The sequence below is a fragment of the Medicago sativa genome, chromosome 3 (genome assembly GCF_051527215.1).
Source record: "Medicago sativa cultivar Bolivia chromosome 3, Bolivia_mono, whole genome shotgun sequence".
Classification (NCBI taxonomy): domain Eukaryota; kingdom Viridiplantae; phylum Streptophyta; class Magnoliopsida; order Fabales; family Fabaceae; genus Medicago; species Medicago sativa.
Window position 1 is genome coordinate 53,787,738 of NC_140751.1, and position 24,414 is coordinate 53,812,151.

General features: G+C 38.6%; 2 long non-coding RNA genes across 2 annotated transcripts; both read left to right on the forward strand.

Moving 5' to 3' along the window:
* Positions 1–11,718: 11,718 nt before the first annotated feature.
* Positions 11,719–12,902, forward strand: LOC146938339 (uncharacterized). The gene is made up of 2 exons (XR_015033364.1): positions 11,719–12,329; positions 12,390–12,902. It is a non-coding gene; the product is annotated as an uncharacterized LOC146938339 (long non-coding RNA).
* Positions 12,903–17,589: 4,687 nt separating this feature from the next.
* Positions 17,590–19,571, forward strand: LOC146938340 (uncharacterized). The gene is made up of 2 exons (XR_015033365.1): positions 17,590–18,886; positions 18,947–19,571. It is a non-coding gene; the product is annotated as an uncharacterized LOC146938340 (long non-coding RNA).
* Positions 19,572–24,414: the final 4,843 nt, after the last annotated feature.

Consider the following 24,414-nt stretch of genomic DNA (forward strand, 5'->3'; position numbering starts at 1 on the left):
TTTATATACAGCATTGAAAGTAGAAAGAAAAATAGAGTTTCAAACAAATAGTACAAGCTCAAATTGATGTAGGAGAGTGAGAGTCAGCCAAAGGCGTGACTCCACGGATTTACAAAGCTTGGAAAATGGTAATTTTATTGGTTGGTGATACATTGAACACGATGACCGCTACATTTCATAGAAATTTTGAATTCACAAGTACAGAAGCTTCTGATGAAGACGATCTTTGACAGCTGCAGATGCCCCAAGGGGTGATGGTGATTTGCCAGATATAGTTACTTGTCTTTTTTTGTCAACCTCATTCTTGCATGAACCGCCCTTTCGGGTTTTCGGCTCATCGAGGCGCTCATTCTTGCCTGAGTTGTGTGCAATCTCAGCGAGCTTTTTCATATTCATTTTTTTTGTCCCTAACTTTTTCCTGGATCGCCCTTTCGGGTTTTCGATCCACCGGGAAGCGCATTTTTGCCTAGGCCGCCCTTTCGGGTTTTCGACCTACCACGCTGTTCTTTTCTTTTTAGACAAAGTATTTCTTGACTATATCGGCGTTAACAGGATTTGGGAGTTCAACACCATCCATGTGTGTAAGAATCAAAGCACCACCAGAGAAAGCCTTCTTGACAACATAAGGACCTTCATAGTTAGGTGTCCACTTGCCCCTTGGGTCGGGTTGCTGGCTTATTCTTCTTTTCAATACAAGTTCGCCTTCCTTGAATTCTCGAGGTCGGACTTTCTTGTCAAAAGCATTCTTCATTCGCACTTGATACAACTGTCCATGAGCCATAACATCCATACGTTTCTCTTCAATTAGATTCAATTGATCGTACCGACTTTGACACCATTCAGCCTCAGTTAATTTTGCTTCCATGATCACTCGAAGAGATGGAATCTCCACTTCCAGAGGGAGAACTGCTTCCATACCATATACCAAAGAGAAAGGAGTTGCCCCGGTTGAACTGCGCACCATAGTACGGTAACCATGCAAGGCAAACGGTAGCATCTCATGCCAGTCTTTGTAAGTTGTGACCATCTTCTGAACAATTTTCTTGATGTTCTTGTTAGCGGCCTCAACTGCACCATTCATTTGAGGTCTATAAGGAGAAGAGTTGTGATGTTCAATCTTGAATTCTTCACATAAAGCTTGCATCATGCTATTGTTCAGATTGGAACCATTGTCAGTGATGATCTTGTTGGGAACGCCATATCGACAGATGATGTTATTCTTGATAAACTTGACAACCACTTGCTTGGTCACATTTGCATAGGAGGCAGCCTCAACCCATTTGGTGAAGTAGTCAATTGCCACTAGAATGAAACGATGTCCATTGGAAGCTTTTGGTGCAATTCTTCCGATCATGTCAATGCCCCACATGGAGAAAGGCCATGGGGAAGAGATAACATTGAGAGCGTGTGGAGGCACGTGAATCTTGTCAGCATAAATTTGACACTTGTGGCATCTCTTAGCATGTTTGTGACAGTCACGCTCCATGGTTATCCAGTAATAGTCGGCTCTTAACAATTTTCTTGACATAGTGTGGCCCAAAGCATGGGTCCCAAAAGTGCCGTCATGTACATCATGCATCAACTTCTCAGCTTCTTGTTTGTCAACACACCTTAACAAGACCATGTCATAGTTCCTCTTGTATAGGATTTCTCCGTCCAGAAGGAATCTGCTAGCCCATCGTCTCAAGGTCTTTTTATCCCTGTTGGAAGCACCAGGTGGATATTCATGATTCCGCAAGAATTGTTTGATATTATGATACCAAGGCTTTCCATTATTCACATCTTTACCAGCTTGATCTGGCATACTTTCAATAGTAAACACATGAGCGGGTCTATCAAGACGCTGCACCTTGATTACGGGCACGTCATTCCAGTGATTTACACGAAACATGGAAGACAAAGTAGCAAGAGCGTCAGCCATCTGGTTTTCATCCCGAGGGATGTGGTGCAGCTCAACCTTGGTAAAATATGTCAACAGTCGTCTGGCATAGTCACGGTAAGGGATCAGCTTCTCATGATGAGTTTCCCATTCACCCTTTATCTGATTGATGACAAGCGCAGAATCACCATAGATGTCAAGGTGTTTAATTCTCAGATCAATGGCTTCTTCAACGCCCAAGATGCATGCCTCATATTCAGCTATATTGTTTGTGCTTTCAAAATTTATTCGAGCAGTGAAAGGAATGTGGTGCCCCTGCGGAGTTACAATAATGGCCCCAATTCCTTTACCATAAGACTTAACAGCACCATCAAATACCAATCCCCATTTGCTATTGGGATCTGGCCCTTCATTAATCAGTGGTTCTTCACAGTCTTTTGCTTTCAGATACATAATCTCTTCATCAGGGATTTCAAACTTGATCGGCTGGTAATCATCAAGAGGTTGACAAGCAAGATGCTCAGCAAGGATGCTTCCTTTGATTGCTTTCTGAGCTTTGTACACAATATCATATTCAGACAACAACATTTGCCAACGTGCATTCTTTCAAGTAACAGCGGGCTTCTCAAAGATGTACTTGATTAGATCCATTCGGGATATCAACCAGGTTGTATGATTCACCATATAATGACGCAGGCGTTTGGCAGCCCAAGCTAAAGCACAACAAGTCTTTTCAAGCATTGTATACCGAGTCTCACAGTCGGTGAACTTCTTGCTCAGATAGTAGATAGCATGTTCTTTCTTTCCAGTCTCGTCATGTTGACCGAGAACACAACCCACTGAATCATTTAATACTGACAGATACATAATTAAAGGCCTTCCTTCCACTGACGGGACAAGGATAGGTGGTTCCAACAGGTATTCTTTAATGCTATCAAAGGCTTCTTGGCATTCATCATTCCATACCACAGGTTGATTCTTTCTGAGCAATTTGAAAATTGGACCACAGGTAGTAGTCATGTGAGATATAAATCTTGAAATATAATTCAGGCGTCCGAGGATACCTCTGACTTGCTTTTCAGTTTGAGGAGCTGGCATCTCTCTGATGGCTCGGACTTTGTCAGGATCAACTTCAATGCCTCTTTGGCTGACAATGAAGCCTAGCAACTTTCCAGATCTTACACCAAATGTGCACTTGTTAGGATTCAAACGCAGCTTGTACTTTCTCAATCTTTTAAACATCTTTTTCAAATACACGACATGTTGCTCTTCATCACTTGACTTCACAATCATGTCATCAACATATACTTCAATCTCTTTGTGAATCATATCATGAAACAGAGTGGTCATACCCCTTTGATAGGTAGCACCAGCATTTATCAAGCCAAACGGCATCACTTTATAACAGAACGTTCCCCGCGGAGTGATGAAGGACGTCTTTTCTCTATATTCAGGTGACATCCGTATCTGGTTGTAGCCAGAGAAACCATCCATGAAAGAGAACACTTTAGACTGAGTAGTACTGTCAACAAGCACATCAATATGAGGCAATGGGAAATTATCTTTTGGACTGGCCTTATTCAAATCTCTGTAATCAACACACATTCAAACTTTCCCATCTTTCTTTGGCACTGGTACAATGTTGGCAATCCACTCAGGATATTCAGCTGTCATGAGGAAACCCGCATCAATTTTCTTCTGCACTTCAGCCTTGATTTTAAGAGCCATGTCTGGACGAGACCTTCTCAATTTCTGTTTGACAGGAGGACATTCAGGTCTTGTCGGTATCCGATGTTCCACAATCTTGGGATCTAGACCCGGCATATCTTCATAGGACCATGCAAAGACATCTGGATAATCGTGGAGAAGCTGAGTAATCTTCTTTTTCACTTCTGGCTCAAGTGCAGCACCAATCTTGATCTCTCGTTTGTTCTCTTCAGTACCCAGGTTGATAAGCTCAATTTCTTCCTGGTGAGGCTGAATGGCTCTTCTTTCTTGCTCAAGCAGTCGAGTGATCTCATACGGTATCTCTTCATTATCCTCCTCATCTTTAGCTTCATATACAGGGAATTCAAAATTTGGAGGAACCATAGGGTCACTGTGTTCAACGGGTTTATTATGGTTCAATCTGCATAATATGATTGGGATGATTTTAGAAAAATGTTTTTTATGCAGATTTTTGAAATTAATAAGAAAATACAGATGTTTTGGTTTTTTCTGGCATTACCTTTATTTCCAAGAAAAAGGCACTAAAAAGTATAAAAAACAAAGAGTCGCGGAAAAGACGACAACTTTTATTGATAACGGCAATGCCGAAACAAACATGCCCTTACAATGATATCACTTTCGCCTTGGGCAGAGCGAAAGGATTGTTATTTTGAAAACAAAAAACATGAGCAACAAGACACATTACATGGAAGCATGCATGACTAAAGGAACATCAATGGCCTCCCAATTTCTCACAGTGCCTCCTGGTATAACAAATGTAGGCACATAACTACTTCCAGCAGCATCTTCAGCAATAGCATTGATAAACCCAACACTGTAGAAAGTTACAGTTGAAATGCCTGAGGTCGGGGAGAATCCAAGGCCCTCTTTACGCTTGTTTTCCAAAATCTGTATCACTTTGCCCCAGCCAGCAGCTTGCCCTTCTTGAACAGCCTTCTGGGCGTCTTTCAATGAGGCCATAGCAGTACCAGCTCTCCGGGGTTCTGCACCTTCAACAGTCAAGCCTTGAAATGATGTCCCTTCAGCGGACCCTGCTTCAACACAAGAGAAAGATGACACTTGGCTAACCAGATATGCTTCTTCACCATGCACAGTGACAAGCTTACCATTTCTCACGAACTTGAGTTTCTGATGCAAAGTAGAAGTTACTGCTCCAGCGTCGTGAATCCACGGTCTTCCGAGGAGACAACTGTAAGAAGCATTGATGTCCATGACCTGGAAAGTAATCTGAAATGTCTCAGGACCAATGGTAATTGGCAAGTCTACTTCCCCAAGAACATCCTTGCGAGATCCGTCGAAAGCTTTAACCAAATAGCTGCTTCCCCTCAGAGAAATTCCATGATGACTCAACTGTCTCAGTGTAGATTCAGGCATTACATTTAAGGATGATCCAGTGTCCACCAACACATTGGATATCATGTCAAACTTGCAGTGCACTGAGATATGCAGAGCCAAGTTGTGATGTTTCCCTGCTTCGGGGAGTTCATCGTCACCAAACCCCAAGTTATTGCAAGCAGTAATGTTACCCACTATTCCATCAAACTGATCCACAGAGACTTCATGATCAATATAGGCCTATTCCAGTATTTTCATTAACACTTTCCTGTGAGCCTCTGAGCTCAGGAGCAAAGATAAGATGGAGATTTTTGATGGAGTTTGCAGCAGCTGGTCAACAATCTTATAGTCACTCTTTTTAATAAGCCTCAGAATTTCGTCCAGATTAGACTCTTCAATAGATTGGCCTGATGGGCCGGGGTTCTTGTCAACAGGAGGAGCCACTGGTGGAGTTATTGTGGCAACAGGTGTAACCACCTTCTTTTGAAACAAGGGTGGACAGACTTTTCCGCTTCTCAGAGCTGTAATTTCACCGGCAACATTATCCACCGCAGCTGGAGACACCAGAGGCACTTCCACTCCATTCTCAATCATGGTCGCATCATACTTGTAAGGGATTGCTTTTGTAGAGGCATAAGATACCGGACCAGGTAACCTGATCACCAAAGGTTCAACATTCCTTGTCTGTGGTGTACTTCCAGCAGGAGAATCGTGAAACACTGGCACAATCACACAAACATCACTGGCAATCAAGTGCTTGTCATCCATCAGGCTCTGTATATCGTCTTGCACCACACAACAACCCATAGGATTTTGAAGACATTCTGACCAAGAAGCATGATTGTGACTGAACAAAGAAGCTTGGCAAAGTTTGACATGTAATGGTACCAAGGGAGTAGCAACATTGCGGACATCCAACACGGGATCCTCTTGAGGAACAGGAACTCCTTCGAAAGCCTCGATCATGTTAACAGCAGCATGGTTTGGAAGTGGATTGTCAAGAACATGAGGAACACTATTCTCAAAGGTCAGCCTTCCTCTGTCTATCAGATCCTTCACAACATATTTCAAAGCATAACAACCTTCAACATCATGGCCTTGAGCGCCCTGATGGAATTCACATGTAAGATCCTGTCGGAACCTAGGAGGCAAAGGATTAGGCGGAGGCCTGCCTGGTCTAGTGACACAATGTCCCTTAGCAAGTAGAGTTGGGAGCAGATCAGCATACCGCATTGGTATTGGTGGAAAATAAGTCCTGGGCCGAGGACCCTGTTGCTGCTGCTGCTGGTGAGCAGGAGGCTGTTGTTGTACTTGTTGAGCAATGGCATTAACGGGCACTGGTGGTTGACCCGGTGGCAAAGGATATTGCTGGTAGAATGGTGCGAAGAAGGGATGTTGAGAGTACTGCATGTATTGGTAGGGTAAAGGTAACTGAGTAGCATTAGCAGGTGTAGACTGATTACCAGATACCATCCCTACTTCGGATTCTTTCTTCTTATGGTGGCCATTACCATACTTCTTAGGTGCGCTAGTTGAGGATTCACCCTTCTCAAGAACAATAATACCCTCTCTGACAGCCTCCTCTAGACGAGTTCCCATAGTAACCATGTCGGAGAAATTATTTGGAGCAGAGACTATCATTCTTTCAACATATTCCTTCTTCAAAGTCTTCAGGAACGTCTGTGTTAATTCTTCCTCATCAAGCCGAGGAGAAACACGGGCAGCTGCCCCTCTCCATCTCTGAGCATATTCACGGAAGGTTTCATCTGACTTCTGAGACAAGGACTTAAGAGAATCCCTATTCGGCTTCAAGCGGGTATTGAACTCATAATAACTCTCAAAAGCAGCTGCAAGTTCTTCAAAAGTAAGGATGTTGTCTTTGCTCAAGCCAGTGTACCAATCTGCCGCATCTTCCATCAAGCTATCCTGGAAGCAGTGGATCATTAGGGCATCATTATCTGCGTAGTTAGCCATCTTTCGAACGTACCGAATGACATGGTTATGCGGACAAGAAGTTCCATTGTATTTGTCAAAATCTGGCACTTTGAATTTCTTAGGAACCTCAAATCGGGATACCAGGCATAGATCACGAGCCTTAGCAGAAACGCCGTTCCCACGGTTAGCTTTAACCTCACGGAGTTCTCCAGCTAACTCTCTCAACTGTCTTCTCATAGCTTCCATTATAGGGTCTTGTCCACGCGGAGTGTCAACATCAATCACCTGTTGCACAGTGTGTACAACAGGGTCGGTAACAACAGTAGTCACTTGAGGCATAGAAGTACTTGCACCAGCAAAAGTTGTCATAGGAATCTGTCCTTGACCAGCAAAACCAGAGACACCAGCAGCAGTATTAGGAGAATAGAAAGCTGAGAGCCCATAAGGATGCCTATTGGGCATAACAAAACGAGCATCAGAAGCCACAGTAGACAGTGGGATAGAGGGAATCCCTTCAGTAGAAGCCGGAGCAGACGTGGCTGGTTGTTCTTGTGCAGCCATCATAGTGGACATAGCGTCATGAGCCTTAGCCAAGTCTTCTTTCATAGCAGCCAATTCGGCACGGAGCTGAGCATTTTCTTCTTCAAAGTTAGCCATGATTCTTCTCTTGTAAAATCTTGTTTGATGAACTCTATCTGGTTGGTAAACTTTACGAGCACGAGCCACCTTTCAGACTGCGGCGGACAAAACCAGGAGGCAATGAGCACGAGAGAAGTCTTTTGTGACCAATGAATGCATATGATGCATGAAATGTGTAAATGCATATGCAAAAAGATTCTTTTTATGTTATCGAAGGGTTTTAGACAAATTGGAGCTCTTGTAAACATTACTAAACAACAATTAACATAAACGGGAAACAAACAACCAACATATAGTTTTACAAGACGATTCCCTTTGAAATGCTAAGCCAAGGGATAGACTTTGAAATGTAAAACAACACAAACAAATGGAAATAACAACAGGAAATGGAGATCCTCAAGCATAGGAAGTGGAAGCATCATCCTCAGACTCAGACTTAGACTCATAAATGCAGTATCGGGCATAGAAGTTACGGGCACCCCTAGCCCTCTTGGAATCCCTCATAAGCAACCTATCTTTTTCTTCAATCTCTCTCCTAGCCTTAGCTAACTCTTTCTTCAGTGTCATCACCTCATGAGTCTTCTGCTCATCCTTTCCATCCAAAGTCATGATCAAGTTCTCAGCCTCATAGTATCTAGTCTTCCACTGATGCTTCTCCCGACTCTCCAAAGCTAGATGCTCCTGATACATCTCCTGAGTAGGTGGTAGTAGAGGCAAAGGCATGGTAGGAATAGATGCAGACACGTATCTCATAGAGGGGTAAGGCATACCAATCTCCTCAGCTTGGTTTATCACCCACTGTGTATAGGCCTCATGAGCAACACCGGACCTTACACCCATATGCTTCACCTCTTTCTTCCGAAGCTTGGACCAAGCTTCCAAGAAATCTTCTCTTATTCCTGTGGGAGCATTGGAATAGTGGAAGAAGTAGGGAGATGTAGCAAGATTGATAGGCTTTTCTTTCATCGGGAAACCAAATTGTCGCAAGGCGAGCTCCGGGTTATAGTTGATTCCACCCCGGGTACCAAGAAGAGGTACATTAAGAAACTTCCCACCACCAAAGATAATTTCCTTAACTCTAGAAGCTGGAGTAAGCCAAACTACTTCATTAGGAGTGAGAGCCATGATCCTCTGTGAAATAGACCAATTCTCTGGATTATCATGGAAAGACTTCGGAAGGTGCGAAATAAACCACCTATAGAGAAGGGGTACACAACAAAGAATGTATCCACGACCCTTGCCGGATCGATCATGGATAGCATGGTATGTGTCAGCTAGCAAAGTAGGAACCAGATTTTTGGAGCGGAAGATCATAATAGCATTCATATCCACGAAGTTATCAAGATTTCGAAAGAGAATAAGCCCATAGATGAGGAGTGCAAGAATAGCCTCAAGAGTGTCTTGACAAGTGGTTTTGAGGTTGGCTTTGTCAAGTAGATACTGATGACAGTCAATTATTCGCTATTTTTAGTGTCATTTTCATCACATTTTGGAGTTCACAAGGCAACTTAAGCAGCAAGAAAAGCATGAAAAGTTGAAGATTTTGAAGAAAGTAATTTTTTGAAGAATATTGGAGTTCATAGTTATTTTGAGCATGATAAAGTGCGAAAAAGAGGAAAAATTGAAGATGCTGGAAAAACGCCAAAAACGTGTCACGATTTGCCAAAACGTGACACGATTTTACCAGACCAGAAAAACATGCTCTCGGCGTTGGGGTAAAACGTGTCACGATTGCAAAAACGTGACACGATTTCTTCAGCTGTATGTAAAAACGTGTCACGATTTACTTAAAACGTGACATGATTTTAGGCGAATTTCTGTGCCTATTTAAGCTGAAGTCTATTCCAAAAACAAGGGTTACGAATTCTAGAGAGCCAAGTGCGATTTTGCAACTGCAAGGAAGACCAGGAGGACGATTTCTTCACCTTCCAACCACTTTGTGTATGTTTTATTACCTCTAATGATTATGTTATTTGTAAACACTATTATGAGTAGCTAAATCCATTAGAGGTTAGGTCTGAGATGATTCGTTGTAACCCTAATTGAGATATTATGTTGTGAAACTCTATTTATTGTGAATGATATTCTAGTCTTTATTCAATTCAATTGTTCTTAATGCTTTTTATATCCTGATCAAATATAAATATGATTTTGTGAGAATGAATGACTACTGACCATAGCTTTCTACTTAGACCTATTGAATTGTTCTAATAAACATGGTTAGTCTAGGAATGGATAATCGTTTATTAGTGATATTAGGTTAACGTGCTTTAAACCTTCAAAGATTATTAGACCACCTAAGGGATTAGGGGCTGTAGTTTAAGAAGAGGGTCCTAACTCAAGGGATTGATTAGGACTATTTTGTTAACTATCGTGGGATTAGAAGATCATTCATACGAATAGGTGCAACATAACAATTAGGAGAACATAGATGATTCGAAAGACCTAAACTCATCTCTCTCTTATTCCTGAAAACCAATTTATTTTTAGCAGTTACTTTTATGTAATCAAACCAATCTACTGCCTAGTGGCAAATCAAAATAACCTTTATACATCCTAAAATACAACGTAGTTGAATTATTGAGATTAAAAACAGTCCTCGTGGGATCGATATTTTTACTACTTCGATAGTATTTGGTGCACTTGCCAGAGATCTATCAAGTTTTTGGCGCCGTTGCCGGGGACTGTTGAGTCATTTCAATTTGGCAATTTTGTTTTTATTTAGGATTTCTGTCAGTTATATTTTTGTATATATATTTATAAAAAAAAAAAAATTATGCTCTTTATTTTCTTCTCATACTGTGCTACTAAAAAGTTTATCCAAGTTTTGCAGCTATGATAGACAGGTTACGCCTCTATGACACAGAAGAGATTTGGTCCTTGCAGTATGAAAAGTATATGCTATCTTTGAAGATAAAATATTTAGACTCGATATTAAATTTGAGAAGTGGTCATTATGAGGCGAATCAACCAGGTAGTGATTGTGAAGGGAAGAAAGAGGTAATCAACATCGATTACAATACTCAACTTCAGAATATTTTAGATGATTTCTTGGTGTCAAATCAAATTTCATTTGAGAAGTTTGATGTTCGGTGTGGTGATCTTGTTGAGAAAGCACACGAGTCTCGGAGGAAATTGGTTCAGATGGAGATTGAGTGTCACAATGTTGTGGTGGAAGAAAATTCAAAAGTGAGGAGTGCTGACATTTTCCTGAAGTCTGAACAAACAGGGGTTAAGGAAATCACTCGTGTGCAAATGGATGCATGTCCTTCTCTACGGTGGGAGAGCTTAAATTCCAAAGGTTTAACGGTGAGAGCATGGGAGCATCTACTTCTTTGCTACAAATTCATGGAATTCCTACCAAACAAGAGGAAGAAGAAGGATGATATATTCTTTCTATCATATTTTCCACCCTAACATTGGTTGAAGCGTCAAGCTCAATGACGTAAAAGAAAGCGCTTGGTGGGAGGCAACCCATCCTTTTTATTATGTCTTTATTTTCGGTATTTTATTTTTATTGTTGAGTCAGACAATTGTCAGTATGTTTGAATAACTCAGTTGTATCCCCCTGTTATGTGATTGAATCTGAACTTGTTTATTATTGATGAATTTGCTTGTTTGTTGACTTTTTACAGTTTAGTAACAAATAGTTGTTCAAGTGGTATTCCAAAAGTTCAAAAGGAGGAGTGACTTGTGTTTCAAAGGCGAAGTGTACGGCGTTAAAGATAGGTAGTCACAACTCCCAGATATCTAAACTGTAAGGATTCATGGCCAAATTTTATTTTCCCAATTTACTTATATAGAGTGTTCCATGCTTTTACATTTCTAGAACTTGCATTGTTTCTCTACTGTTGATTGATCTTTGTCATTAGCACACTGAGGCAAAAGTGCTTGGTCCTGTGAGCCTTTTGAAGCCTACCCTGATTTTAATTGTTATATTCTATCCTTTTCTTAACCAATTTGAGCCGGTAGGATTAGAACTTTTTGGTCGGTGACAAACTACATTACAAGCTTAGAGACTTTTAGGACTTGTCCCATATTGCTTTTCTGAGTTAGGCATTGTAGAATGTTGCTAAATAATTAAGTTTGGGGTTGCTATTAGAATTTGCAACCAACTAAGTTTGGGGCTGGGGGTACTAGAGAACAAAGAACATTATCATGAAAAATACACACAAAAATGGTGTATCAAAAAAAAAAGAAAAGAATAGAATGAAAAAAGGGACAAAACATTGAAAATCCGAGTAACTTTAAACTCGATTGTCCCAATAGTTACAAGTGTTCTCTAGTACCTTTGCAAGAATTGTTGTTCCATAAGGTGAATGAATGATGAATTTAATTTTGTGCTTAACTTCCGTAGGAATGCCTAACTCAAATTTTGTGTAGCCTACTTATCTAAATATTATCCCACCTTCACCTAAGCCCCGTTATAACCCTTAAAGACCTCAAAGTGTGCATTGACATTGATTTTGATTGACGTTTAGAAACTTTTCAAGCGTATGGTAATATGTAGATTGCATGTCGACTGTGTGTGAACCCTTTCATATTTTTGCGTGGAGTTGTGAATTGGTGGATGCGTACAAGTCAAACTAGCTCATCTTTAGCTAGTAAGGTGTTGAACTTTTGGGTACTATCGCTTGATCAGGTAATTGTTATTTTACTGTCAATTGTCAATATTGCAAGTAGATTCCTTGAGGACAAGGAATGGTTCAAGTTTGGGGCTGTGATGACAGTCAATTATTCGCTATTTTTAGTGTCATTTTCATCACATTTTGGAGTTCACAAGGCAACTTAAGCAGCAAGAAAAGCATGAAAAGTTGAAGATTTTGAAGAAAGTAATTTTCTGAAGAATATTGGAGTTCATAGTTATTTTGAGCATGATAAAGTGCGAAAAAGAGGAAAAATTGAAGATGCTGGAAAAACGCCAAAAACGTGTCACGATTTGCCAAAACGTGACACGATTTTACCAGACCAGAAAAACATGCTCTCGGCGTTGGGGTAAAACGTGTCACGATTGCAAAAACGTGACACGATTTCTTCAGCTGTATGTAAAAACGTGTCACGATTTACTTAAAACGTGACATGATTTTAGGCGAATTTCTGTGCCTATTTAAGCTGAAGTCTATTCCAAAAACAAGGGTTACGAATTCTAGAGAGCCAAGTGCGATTTTGCAACTGCAAGGAAGACCAGGAGGACGATTTCTTCACCTTCCAACCACTTTGTGTATGTTTTATTACCTCTAATGATTATGTTATTTGTAAACACTATTATGAGTAGCTAAATCCATTAGAGGTTAGGTCTGAGATGATTCGTTGTAACCCTAATTGAGATATTATGTTGTGAAACTCTATTTATTGTGAATGATATTCTAGTCTTTATTCAATTCAATTGTTCTTAATTCTTTTTATATCCTGATCAAATATAAATATGATTTTGTGAGAATGAATGACTACTGACCATAGCTTTCTACTTAGACCTATTGAATTGTTCTAATAAACATGGTTAGTCTAGGAATGGATAATCGTTTATTAGTGATATTAGGTTAACGTGCTTTAAACCTTCAAAGATTATTAGACCACCTAAGGGATTAGGGGCTGTAGTTTAAGAAGAGGGTCCTAACTCAAGGGATTGATTAGGACTATTTTGTTAACTATCGTGGGATTAGAAGATCATTCATACGAATAGGTGCAACATAACAATTAGGAGAACATAGATGATTCGAAAGACCTAAACTCATCTCTCTCTTATTCCTGAAAACCAATTTATTTTTAGCAGTTACTTTTATGTAATCAAACCAATCTACTGCCTAGTGGCAAATCAAAATAACCTTTATACATCCTAAAATACAACGTAGTTGAATTATTGAGATTAAAAACAGTCCTCGTGGGATCGATATTTTTACTACTTCGATAGTATTTGGTGCACTTGCCAGAGATCTATCAAGTTTTTGGCGCCGTAGCCGGGGACTGTTGAGTCATTTCAATTTGGCAATTTTGTTTTTATTTAGGATTTCTGTCATTTATATTTTTGTATATATATTTATAAAAAAAAAAATTATGCTCTTTATTTTCTTCTCATACTGTGCTACTAAAAAGTTTATCCAAGTTTTGCAGCTATGATAGACAGGTTACGCCTCTATGACACAGAAGAGATTTGGTCCTTGCAGTATGAAAAGTATATGCTATCTTTGAAGATAAAATATTTAGACTCGATATTAAATTTGAGAAGTGGTCATTATGAGGCGAATCAACCAGGTAGTGATTGTGAAGGGAAGAAAGAGGTAATCAACATCGATTACAATACTCAACTTCAGAATATTTTAGATGATTTCTTGGTGTCAAATCAAATTTCATTTGAGAAGTTTGATGTTCGGTGTGGTGATCTTGTTGAGAAAGCACATGAGTCTCGGAGGAAATTGGTTCAGATGGAGATTGAGTGTCACAATGTTGTGGTGGAAGAAAATTCAAAAGTGAGGAGTGCTGACATTTTCCTGAAGTCTGAACAAACAGGGGTTAAGGAAATCACTCGTGTGCAAATGGATGCATGTCCTTCTCTACGGTGGGAGAGCTTAAATTCCAAAGGTTTAACGGTGAGAGCATGGGAGCATCTACTTCTTTGCTACAAATTCATGGAATTCCTACCAAACAAGAGGAAGAAGAAGGATGATATATTCTTTCTATCATATTTTCCACCCTAACATTGGTTGAAGCGTCAAGCTCAATGACGCAAAAGAAAGCGCTTGGTGGGAGACAACCCATCCTTTTTATTATGTCTTTATTTTCGGTATTTTATTTTTATTGTTGAGTCAGACAATTGTCAGTATGTTTGAATAACTCAGTTGTATCCCCCTGTTATGTGATTGAATCTGAACTTGTTTATTATTGATGAATTTGCTTGTTTGTTGACTTTTTACAGTTTAGTAACAAATAGTTGTTCAAGTGGTATTCCAAAAGTTCAAAAGGAGGAGTGACTTGTGTTTCAAAGGCGAAGTGTACGGCGTTAAAGATAGGTAGTCACAACTCCCAGATATCTAAACTGTAAGGATTCATGGCCAAATTTTATTTTCCCAATTTACTTATATAGAGTGTTCCATGCTTTTACATTTCTAGAACTTGCATTGTTTCTCTACTGTTGATTGATCTTTGTCATTAGCACACTGAGGCAAAAGTGCTTGGTCCTGTGAGCCTTTTGAAGCCTACCCTGATTTTAATTGTTATATTCTATCCTTTTCTTAACCAATTTGAGCCGGTAGGATTAGAACTTTTTGGTCGGTGACAAACTACATTACAAGCTTAGAGACTTTTAGGACTTGTCCCATATTGCTTTTCTGAGTTAGGCATTGTAGAATGTTGCTAAATAATTAAGTTTGGGGTTGCTATTGGAATTTGCAACCAACTAAGTTTGGGGCTGGGGGTACTAGAGAACAAAGAACATTATCATGAAAAATACACACAAAAATGGTGTATCAAAAAAAAAAGAAAAGAATAGAATGAAAAAAGGGACAAAACATTGAAAATCCGAGTAACTTTAAACTCGATTGTCCCAATAGTTACAAGTGTTCTCTAGTACCTTTGCAAGAATTGTTGTTCCATAAGGTGAATGAATGATGAATTTAATTTTGTGCTTAACTTCCGTAGGAATGCCTAACTCAAATTTTGTGTAGCCTACTTATCTAAATATTATCCCACCTTCACCTAAGCCCGGTTATAACCCTTAAAGACCTCAAAGTGTGCATTGACATTGATTTTGATTGACGTTTAGAAACTTTTCAAGCGTATGGTAATATGTAGATTGCATGTCGACTGTGTGTGAACCCTTTCATATTTTTGCGTGGAGTTGTGAATTGGTGGATGCGTACAAGTCAAACTAGCTCATCTTTAGCTAGTAAGGTGTTGAACTTTTGGGTACTATCGCTTGATCAGGTAATTGTTATTTTACTGTCAATTGTCAATATTGCAAGTAGATTCCTTGAGGACAAGGAATGGTTCAAGTTTGGGGCTGTGATGACAGTCAATTATTCGCTATTTTTAGTGTCATTTTCATCACATTTTGGAGTTCACAAGGCAACTTAAGCAGCAAGAAAAGCATGAAAAGTTGAAGATTTTGAAGAAAGTAATTTTCTGAAGAATATTGGAGTTCATAGTTATTTTGAGCATGATAAAGTGCGAAAAAGAGGAAAAATTGAAGATGCTGGAAAAACGCCAAAAACGTGTCACGATTTGCCAAAACGTGACACGATTTTACCAGACCAGAAAAACATGCTCTCGGCGTTGGGGTAAAACGTGTCACGATTGCAAAAACGTGACACGATTTCTTCAGCTGTATGTAAAAACGTGTCACGATTTACTTAAAACGTGACATGATTTTAGGCGAATTTCTGTGCCTATTTAAGCTGAAGTCTATTCCAAAAACAAGGGTTACGAATTCTAGAGAGCCAAGTGCGATTTTGCAACTGCAAGGAAGACCAGGAGGACGATTTCTTCACCTTCCAACCACTTTGTGTATGTTTTATTACCTCTAATGATTATGTTATTTGTAAACACTATTATGAGTAGCTAAATCCATTAGAGGTTAGGTCTGAGATGATTCGTTGTAACCCTAATTGAGATATTATGTTGTGAAACTCTATTTATTGTGAATGATATTCTAGTCTTTATTCAATTCAATTGTTCTTAATGCTTTTTATATCCTGATCAAATATAAATATGATTTTGTGAGAATGAATGACTACTGACCATAGCTTTCTACTTAGACCTATTGAATTGTTCTAATAAACATGGTTAGTCTAGGAATGGATAATCGTTTATTAGTGATATTAGGTTAACGTGCTTTAAACCTTCAAAGATTATTAGACCACCTAAGGGATTAGGGGCTGTAGTTTAAGAAGAGGGTCCTAACTCAAGGGATTGATTAGGACTATTTTGTTAACTATCGTGGGATTAGAAGATCATTCATACGAATAGGTGCAACATAACAATTAGGAGAACATAGATGATTCGAAAGACCTAAACTCATCTCTCTCTTATTCCTGAAAACCAATTTATTTTTAGCAGTTACTTTTATGTAATCAAACCAATCTACTGCCTAGTGGCAAATCAAAATAACCTTTATACATCCTAAAATACAACGTAGTTGAATTATTGAGATTAAAAACAGTCCTCGTGGGATCGATATTTTTACTACTTCGATAGTATTTGGTGCACTTGCCAGAGATCTATCAAGTTTTTGGCGCCGTTGCCGGGGACTGTTGAGTCATTTCAATTTGGCAATTTTGTTTTTATTTAGGATTTCTGTCATTTATATTTTTGTATATATATTTATAAAAAAAAAAAATTATGCTCTTTATTTTCTTCTCATACTGTGCTACTAAAAAGTTTATCCAAGTTTTGCAGCTATGATAGACAGGTTACGCCTCTATGACACAGAAGAGATTTGGTCCTTGCAGTATGAAAAGTATATGCTATCTTTGAAGATAAAATATTTAGACTCGATATTAAATTTGAGAAGTGGTCATTATGAGGCGAATCAACCAGGTAGTGATTGTGAAGGGAAGAAAGAGGTAATCAACATCGATTACAATACTCAACTTCAGAATATTTTAGATGATTTCTTGGTGTCAAATCAAATTTCATTTGAGAAGTTTGATGTTCGGTGTGGTGATCTTGTTGAGAAAGCACATGAGTCTCGGAGGAAATTGGTTCAGATGGAGATTGAGTGTCACAATGTTGTGGTGGAAGAAAATTCAAAAGTGAGGAGTGCTGACATTTTCCTGAAGTCTGAACAAACAGGGGTTAAGGAAATCACTCGTGTGCAAATGGATGCATGTCCTTCTCTACGGTGGGAGAGCTTAAATTCCAAAGGTTTAACGGTGAGAGCATGGGAGCATCTACTTCTTTGCTACAAATTCATGGAATTCCTACCAAACAAGAGGAAGAAGAAGGATGATATATTCTTTCTATCATATTTTCCACCCTAACATTGGTTGAAGCGTCAAGCTCAATGACGCAAAAGAAAGCGCTTGGTGGGAGACAACCCATCCTTTTTATTATGTCTTTATTTTCGGTATTTTATTTTTATTGTTGAGTCAGACAATTGTCAGTATGTTTGAATAACTCAGTTGTATCCCCCTGTTATGTGATTGAATCTGAACTTGTTTATTATTGATGAATTTGCTTGTTTGTTGACTTTTTACAGTTTAGTAACAAATAGTTGTTCAAGTGGTATTCCAAAAGTTCAAAAGGAGGAGTGACTTGTGTTTCAAAGGCGAAGTGTACGGCGTTAAAGATAGGTAGTCACAACTCCCAGATATCTAAACTGTAAGGATTCATGGCCAAATTTTATTTTCCCAATTTACTTATATAGAGTGTTCCATGCTTTTACATTTCTAGAACTTGCATTGTTTCTCTACTGTTGATTGATCTTTGTCATTAGCACACTGAGGCAAAAGTGCTTGGTCCTGTGAGCCTTTTGAAGCCTACCCTGATTTTAATTGTTATATTCTATCCTTTTCTTAACCAATTTGAGCCGGTAGGATTAGAACTTTTTGGTCGGTGACAAACTACATTACAAGCTTAGAGACTTTTAGGACTTGTCCCATATTGCTTTTCTGAGTTAGGCATTGTAGAATGTTGCTAAATAATTAAGTTTGGGGTTGCTATTGGAATTTGCAACCAACTAAGTTTGGGGCTGGGGGTACTAGAGAACAAAGAACATTATCATGAAAAATACACACAAAAATGGTGTATCAAAAAAAAAAAAAAAGAATAGAATGAAAAAAGGGACAAAACATTGAAAATCCGAGTAACTTTAAACTCGATTGTCCCAATAGTTACAAGTGTTCTCTAGTACCTTTGCAAGAATTGTTGTTCCATAAGGTGAATGAATGATGAATTTAATTTTGTGCTTAACTTCCGTAGGAATGCCTAACTCAAATTTTGTGTAGCCTACTTATCTAAATATTATCCCACCTTCACCTAAGCCCCGTTATAACCCTTAAAGACCTCAAAGTGTGCATTGACATTGATTTTGATTGACGTTTAGAAACTTTTCAAGCGTATGGTAATATGTAGATTGCATGTCGACTGTGTGTGAACCCTTTCATATTTTTGCGTGGAGTTGTGAATTGGTGGATGCGTACAAGTCAAACTAGCTCATCTTTAGCTAGTAAGGTGTTGAACTTTTGGGTACTATCGCTTGATCAGGTAATTGTTATTTTACTGTCAATTGTCAATATTGCAAGTAGATTCCTTGAGGACAAGGAATGGTTCAAGTTTGGGGCTGTGATGACAGTCAATTATTCGCTATTTTTAGTGTCATTTTCATCACATTTTGGAGTTCACAAGGCAACTTAAGCAGCAAGAAAAGCATGAAAAGTTGAAGATTTTGAAGAAAGTAATTTTCTGAAGAATATTGGAGTTCATAGTTATTTTGAGCATGATAAAGTGCGAAAAAGAGGAAAAATTGAAGATGCTGGAAAAACGCCAAAAACGTGTCACGATTTGCCAAAACGTGACACGATTTTACCAGACCAGAAAAACATGCTCTCGGCGTTGGGGTAAAACGTGTCACGATTGCAAAAACGTGACACGATTTCTTCAGCTGTATGTAAAAACGTGTCACGATTTACTTAAAACGTGACATGATTTTAGGCGAATTTCTGTGCCTATTTAAGCTGAAGTCTATTCCAAAAACAAGGGTTACGAATTCTAGAGAGCCAAGTGCGATTTTGCAACTGCAAGGAAGACCAGGAGGACGATTTCTTCACCTTCCAACCACTTTGTGTATGTTTTATTACCTCTAATGATTATGTTATTTGTAAACACTATTATGAGTAGCTAAATCCATTAGAGGTTAGGTCTGAGATGATTCGTTGTAACCCTAATTGAGATATTATGTTGTGAAACTCTATTTATTGTGAATGATATTCTAGTCTTTATTCAATTCAATTGTTCTTAATGCTTTTTATATCCTGATCAAATATAAATATGATTTTGTGAGAATGAATGACTACTGACCATAGCTTTCTACTTAGACCTATTGAATTGTTCTAATAAACATGGTTAGTCTAGGAATGGATAATCGTTTATTAGTGATATTAGGTTAACGTGCTTTAAACCTTCAAAGATTATTAGACCACCTAAGGGATTAGGGGTTGTAGTTTAAGAAGAGGGTCCTAACTCAAGGGATTGATTAGGACTATTTTGTTAACTATCGTGGGATTAGAAGATCATTCATACGAATAGGTGCAACATAACAATTAGGAGAACATAGATGATTCGAAAGACCTAAACTCATCTCTCTCTTATTCCTAAAAACCAATTTATTTTTAGCAGTTACTTTTATGTAATCAAACCAATCTACTGCCTAGTGGCAAATCAAAATAACCTTTATACATCCTAAAATACAACGTAGTTGAATTATTGAGATTAAAAACAGTCCTCGTGGGATCGATATTTTTACTACTTCGATAGTATTTGGTGCACTTGCCAGAGATCTATCAGATACTCTGAAGTGAACCCTCGGATGTGTGCCTTAGTGACAAGATTCTTGGAGACATCGGTGGTTTTGAGATAGAGATCTTTAGCAATAACCAATGGAGTAGGAGGATGCTCAAGTCCTGAGAAAGGTACCCCCTTAGCAATAGATAGACCCATCAAGCAAGAATAAGCCTCTAAAGTAGGCACCAACTGAAAGTCGGGAAAAGTAAAGCACTGATACTCCTGATCATAGAATTGCACTAGAGTGTGCACAAGCTTCTCATCCACATTAGTCTGGAGAATAGTAAGTAAAGCCCTGTAACGTTGTCAGAAACCAGTCGGATCCTCGACCTTGAGTGCCAAATCTCTCAAACTAGCCAAATCCACTTCCTTGAACTTGTAGGACTTAGTCTTCCCCATTCCTACAATGTTTACAAATTCAATTTGTCTAAGCCCTTCGATAAATGCATGGAAAAAAGTTTATGCATGTATCCATGTATGCATGATTATGTTCAAGTACGGAGAAAACATGGTGGGTTAAAATTCAAAGTCAAGGAGTCATTGGTGGACACGGTGTCCGGTGAAACTAGAGCTTTAGGAGATAGTAACTGGGTTCTAAAAAGGTTCCCAAGTTGCAACCTCTCCGACGTATATCATGGTGTCACGAGACAAACACTCGCTCCATGATTATCCGTAAGAAGGTCTAACTTGAGTGTAGTATTGCGTGACGACTAAAACTCGAGACAACACTCGGTTTAGCCTCCGCACTACATCCTAGAAAATGGCCATGGATGGGTTTGGTTATCTACGGTTCATAGCGTCATAGAACAATTAGAAGTAAACTGCCTAAACGCGACAACACGCGCCGACAACATCACCCCCAAAATGCCTCAGCTATGTGGGATTGATCGCATAATCCAAAACACGAGGCAACCCCCGGAATGAATTGTCGATTATATCCCCCCTAAATCCTAAGTTCACTCAGCCCGGGTGTAGGACTTTTGATATTCTCACCCCACACGTTTGCAAGAATTTAAACATTTATTCACATAGGAAAACAAAAAGAAGCAAGTAAAAACGAAAGCGCAAGCGTGGAAATAAAGACTAGGCGTAACTCTCGAATGCCCCCAGCGGAGTCGCCAGCTGTTTTATCTTGGTCTTCGGGTGTCAAACATTGATTACGTTTGAACCTTTTGAACCTTTGATATCTCATTTTTTCTTGGGAAGGTAAAAAATAAGCAAAACCCTTGAGAATCGAGGTCCGGGAGTTGTTTTCGTTACGGGAAGGTGTTAGGCACCCATAACGACTATAGTATCCTATAGGAACCGTCTTTACTTTCTACGCGCGCGCTTTATTTTTAAATGCTATTTGAAAAGTGATATTTACACCTAAGAGTTTACTAAGTGAAGAATTGGAGGGAGAAGAAAGCGTTTGAATTTTTATTTTATTTGAATTGAAGGAATATTGGTTCCTTGCCTACGTACCCTTTTAAGGGATCAAATCCACCGTAGTTCTCTTCCAAAAAAAGTTTTTGTTTTTGTTGGTTGATTTTAAGTTTGAAAATGGGATTTTGAAGAAAGGAGATTGAGAGGCCTTAAAGGCATGAGATTGAGGAAAAAAGTGAGGTTTAATTAGTTATTTTGGAAAAAAGTCAAGTATGATTAATTTTCATTGAAATTTGATTAAGAAAATAAAGGGAAAATACAATGGGATTTTGATCCCAAGGTTTATTGTGAAAATGATTTGAGTGATATTGTTCATGTTTGTTTGGAAAATGATTTTTTTTTTAAGTGTAAACCATAGGCATTCATCTAAACATTTAATCCTAAACATACATCTAAACATGCATATCCTAGCCATACATCTAAAGTGAGGTGTGTGCATGTGTCGGTGCTTGTGTCGGTGTACATCTTTAGAGTCCATTGTCCTTTACATCATTGGCCTAGATACATTCTATGGTCTTTGCAAGAAATTAAAAGCATAAGAAAAAAATATTACTAAATCCCTAAGTCTTTACATGCTAAGTCTTGGCAAAATTTAAAGTGCAAGAAATTAAGGTGGAGAAAGAGATGAGATATGGAATGCTTATGATGTATGAAACATGAAGCAAAAAAGAGTTAGTAGCACATGACAATATCAAGAAATAAGAGCAAGGAAACATCACTATAGCAAAAGCAAGAAAAATATCACGAAAAATGGCAAAAATAGTGCGAAATAGGCCTAAAGATTCATCAACAATGCAAGGCTTGAACAAGGCCTATAATCCTCATGTTTTAACAAGTTCCCAAAGAGTGTCAAATCAGTTTTCACAAGGAGGACTTAAAGGAGTGTAACATGCCAAGCATTTAGGACAAAAGTTAGGCTTATTCCACATTATTTATTCACACACAAAACTTTTAAAACAAGAAATAAAGCACAAAAATATTCACATGCAGTAGCATACATATTTAAACAGTAGAAAAAATATCACAAAGTCACACATCATGGATCACAAACACATATCAAGCATTGGAATTGAAATCAAACAATTTTCACAAGTTTTTTGACATAAAAACTTCAAAATTAACGCAAGAAACTAGCACATTATTTTTTATCAAGTTTTTCAGTACAAGATTATCATAAAAACACCACAACAATATCAAGAAAGAACTATGAATCTTTATGGAATTTTTTAAAACGTTTTAGGCATGGCAGGAGTGCAGACAGCAGCACTGGGGGGTATAAACAGCAAAAGAGTAGAGAAAGGAAAGGAAGGCAGAATCAAGTAATGGTCTTTGGTACCTGGGTTGGTGATTGGGTATGGGCATGGGTCATGTCATGGATCTAGTATAAAACGTTATTGTTGTTCACTCCAATTCCAAACCTCGCGCTCTCTCAAATTTTAAAAAGAAACAGAGCCTTCTTATGCATCGTCTTCTCCGGCGATAAGGCAACTTCCGGCACGGTGGTCGGCCGGCGGCGCCGCCGTGCCGGAGATAAAAAAAACTCCGATTCAAAAACAAATTACATTTTATGCATTCCTTTTGCACGCAAAGCATAGATCCGACCTTATTTTCTTCAAAATCAAACTGATGCATCCTTGATCTATGCTTTGAAGATCCAAACAAATTTCGAGAACAAACAAATGAGCTAACACGAAAGAGCAGCAGTTACCTGTGAATAAATTGGAGAACAAAAGGTGTCGACGGGAAACTTCCACTTTTCTCTCCTTCGTGTTTTGATTCAGTTGAGATTGTAGCTTGAAAACTGTCCGTTTTGCTCCTGCATAATTCGGCCTGCATCAGCTTCAGCTCCTCTCCGTTCTTCTTTCGCCATATCCGCTTCTTTTCACACTCCCAGTCTTCCTCTTTTGTAATTTCGATCCGTACCGTTGATACTGGATTCGGTTCAGCCGAGTTTGAATGATGATGATGAGTTCGTTACTGTTTATGTGCGGATCGAAACTCGTTGTGGCGTTGTTGCTCGATTCGTGAAACAGTGTTGTGGTTTGTGCGTTTGTGATGGATTATGATGATGATGATTGTTGTTAGTTGAAGGTGATGATGAAGGTTTTGGTTATGGAGTTTTTTTGTGTGGTGGTTGAAAGTTGTTATGGTGGAGATTGTGGTGGTTGAAAGTTGTTAGGGAGTTTGTTAGGGTGGTGATGGAGGTGGAAAAAGTTTGTTAGGGTGGTGATGGAGGTGGTTTGAGTGGTGGTGGAAGATGAGAGAAAAAGTTAGTTACGGTTAGAGAGAGAAGAGGAAAAGGAAAAAAAAATTGTGACTTTTTTTTTGTTTATTTTTGTGGAAAAAATGATTAGTGTGGACTTTGACCTTGACTTGTACCTTTATAGGTGATGTGGTAAGCCTTGGACCAATTGAAGTGGGACATGTGGCACCTGAAAATTATTTGGACTAATAAATGGACTAAAATACAAAATGACAAAAAGGACGAAAAAGTAAAAATAAAATAAAATTGGTAAAAAATGTAATTTGAAAATAACGTAAAGTGAAACGACTAAAAATGACAAAACGGACTAAAACGGACCAATTACTTAAATGAGGTACTTTAAAGTAACCTCTCTCTGTCAAAATTTTGTGTGAAATGACCAAAATGCCCCTAGGGACTAAAACGACTCAAAACGACTCAAATGCAATTTTGAAATGGTTTTTGATATGGAATTAAAGCAAGAGTTTATGAAAGCAAAATTAAAAGACTCAGAGACAAATTTTAGAAATTAAACAGGGTTTTAACATATGAAAAGACTAAAATGCCCCTAGGGGCTACACTGACTCAAAATGACTTCAAATGCAATTTTTGAAATGGATTTTGACATAGAATTGAAATAGAGACTTATTCAAACCAATTGAAAAGACTCAAACAATTTTTAAGGACTAAAATGAGTTTGGATACAGGAAATGACTAAAATACCCTTTTTCATGAA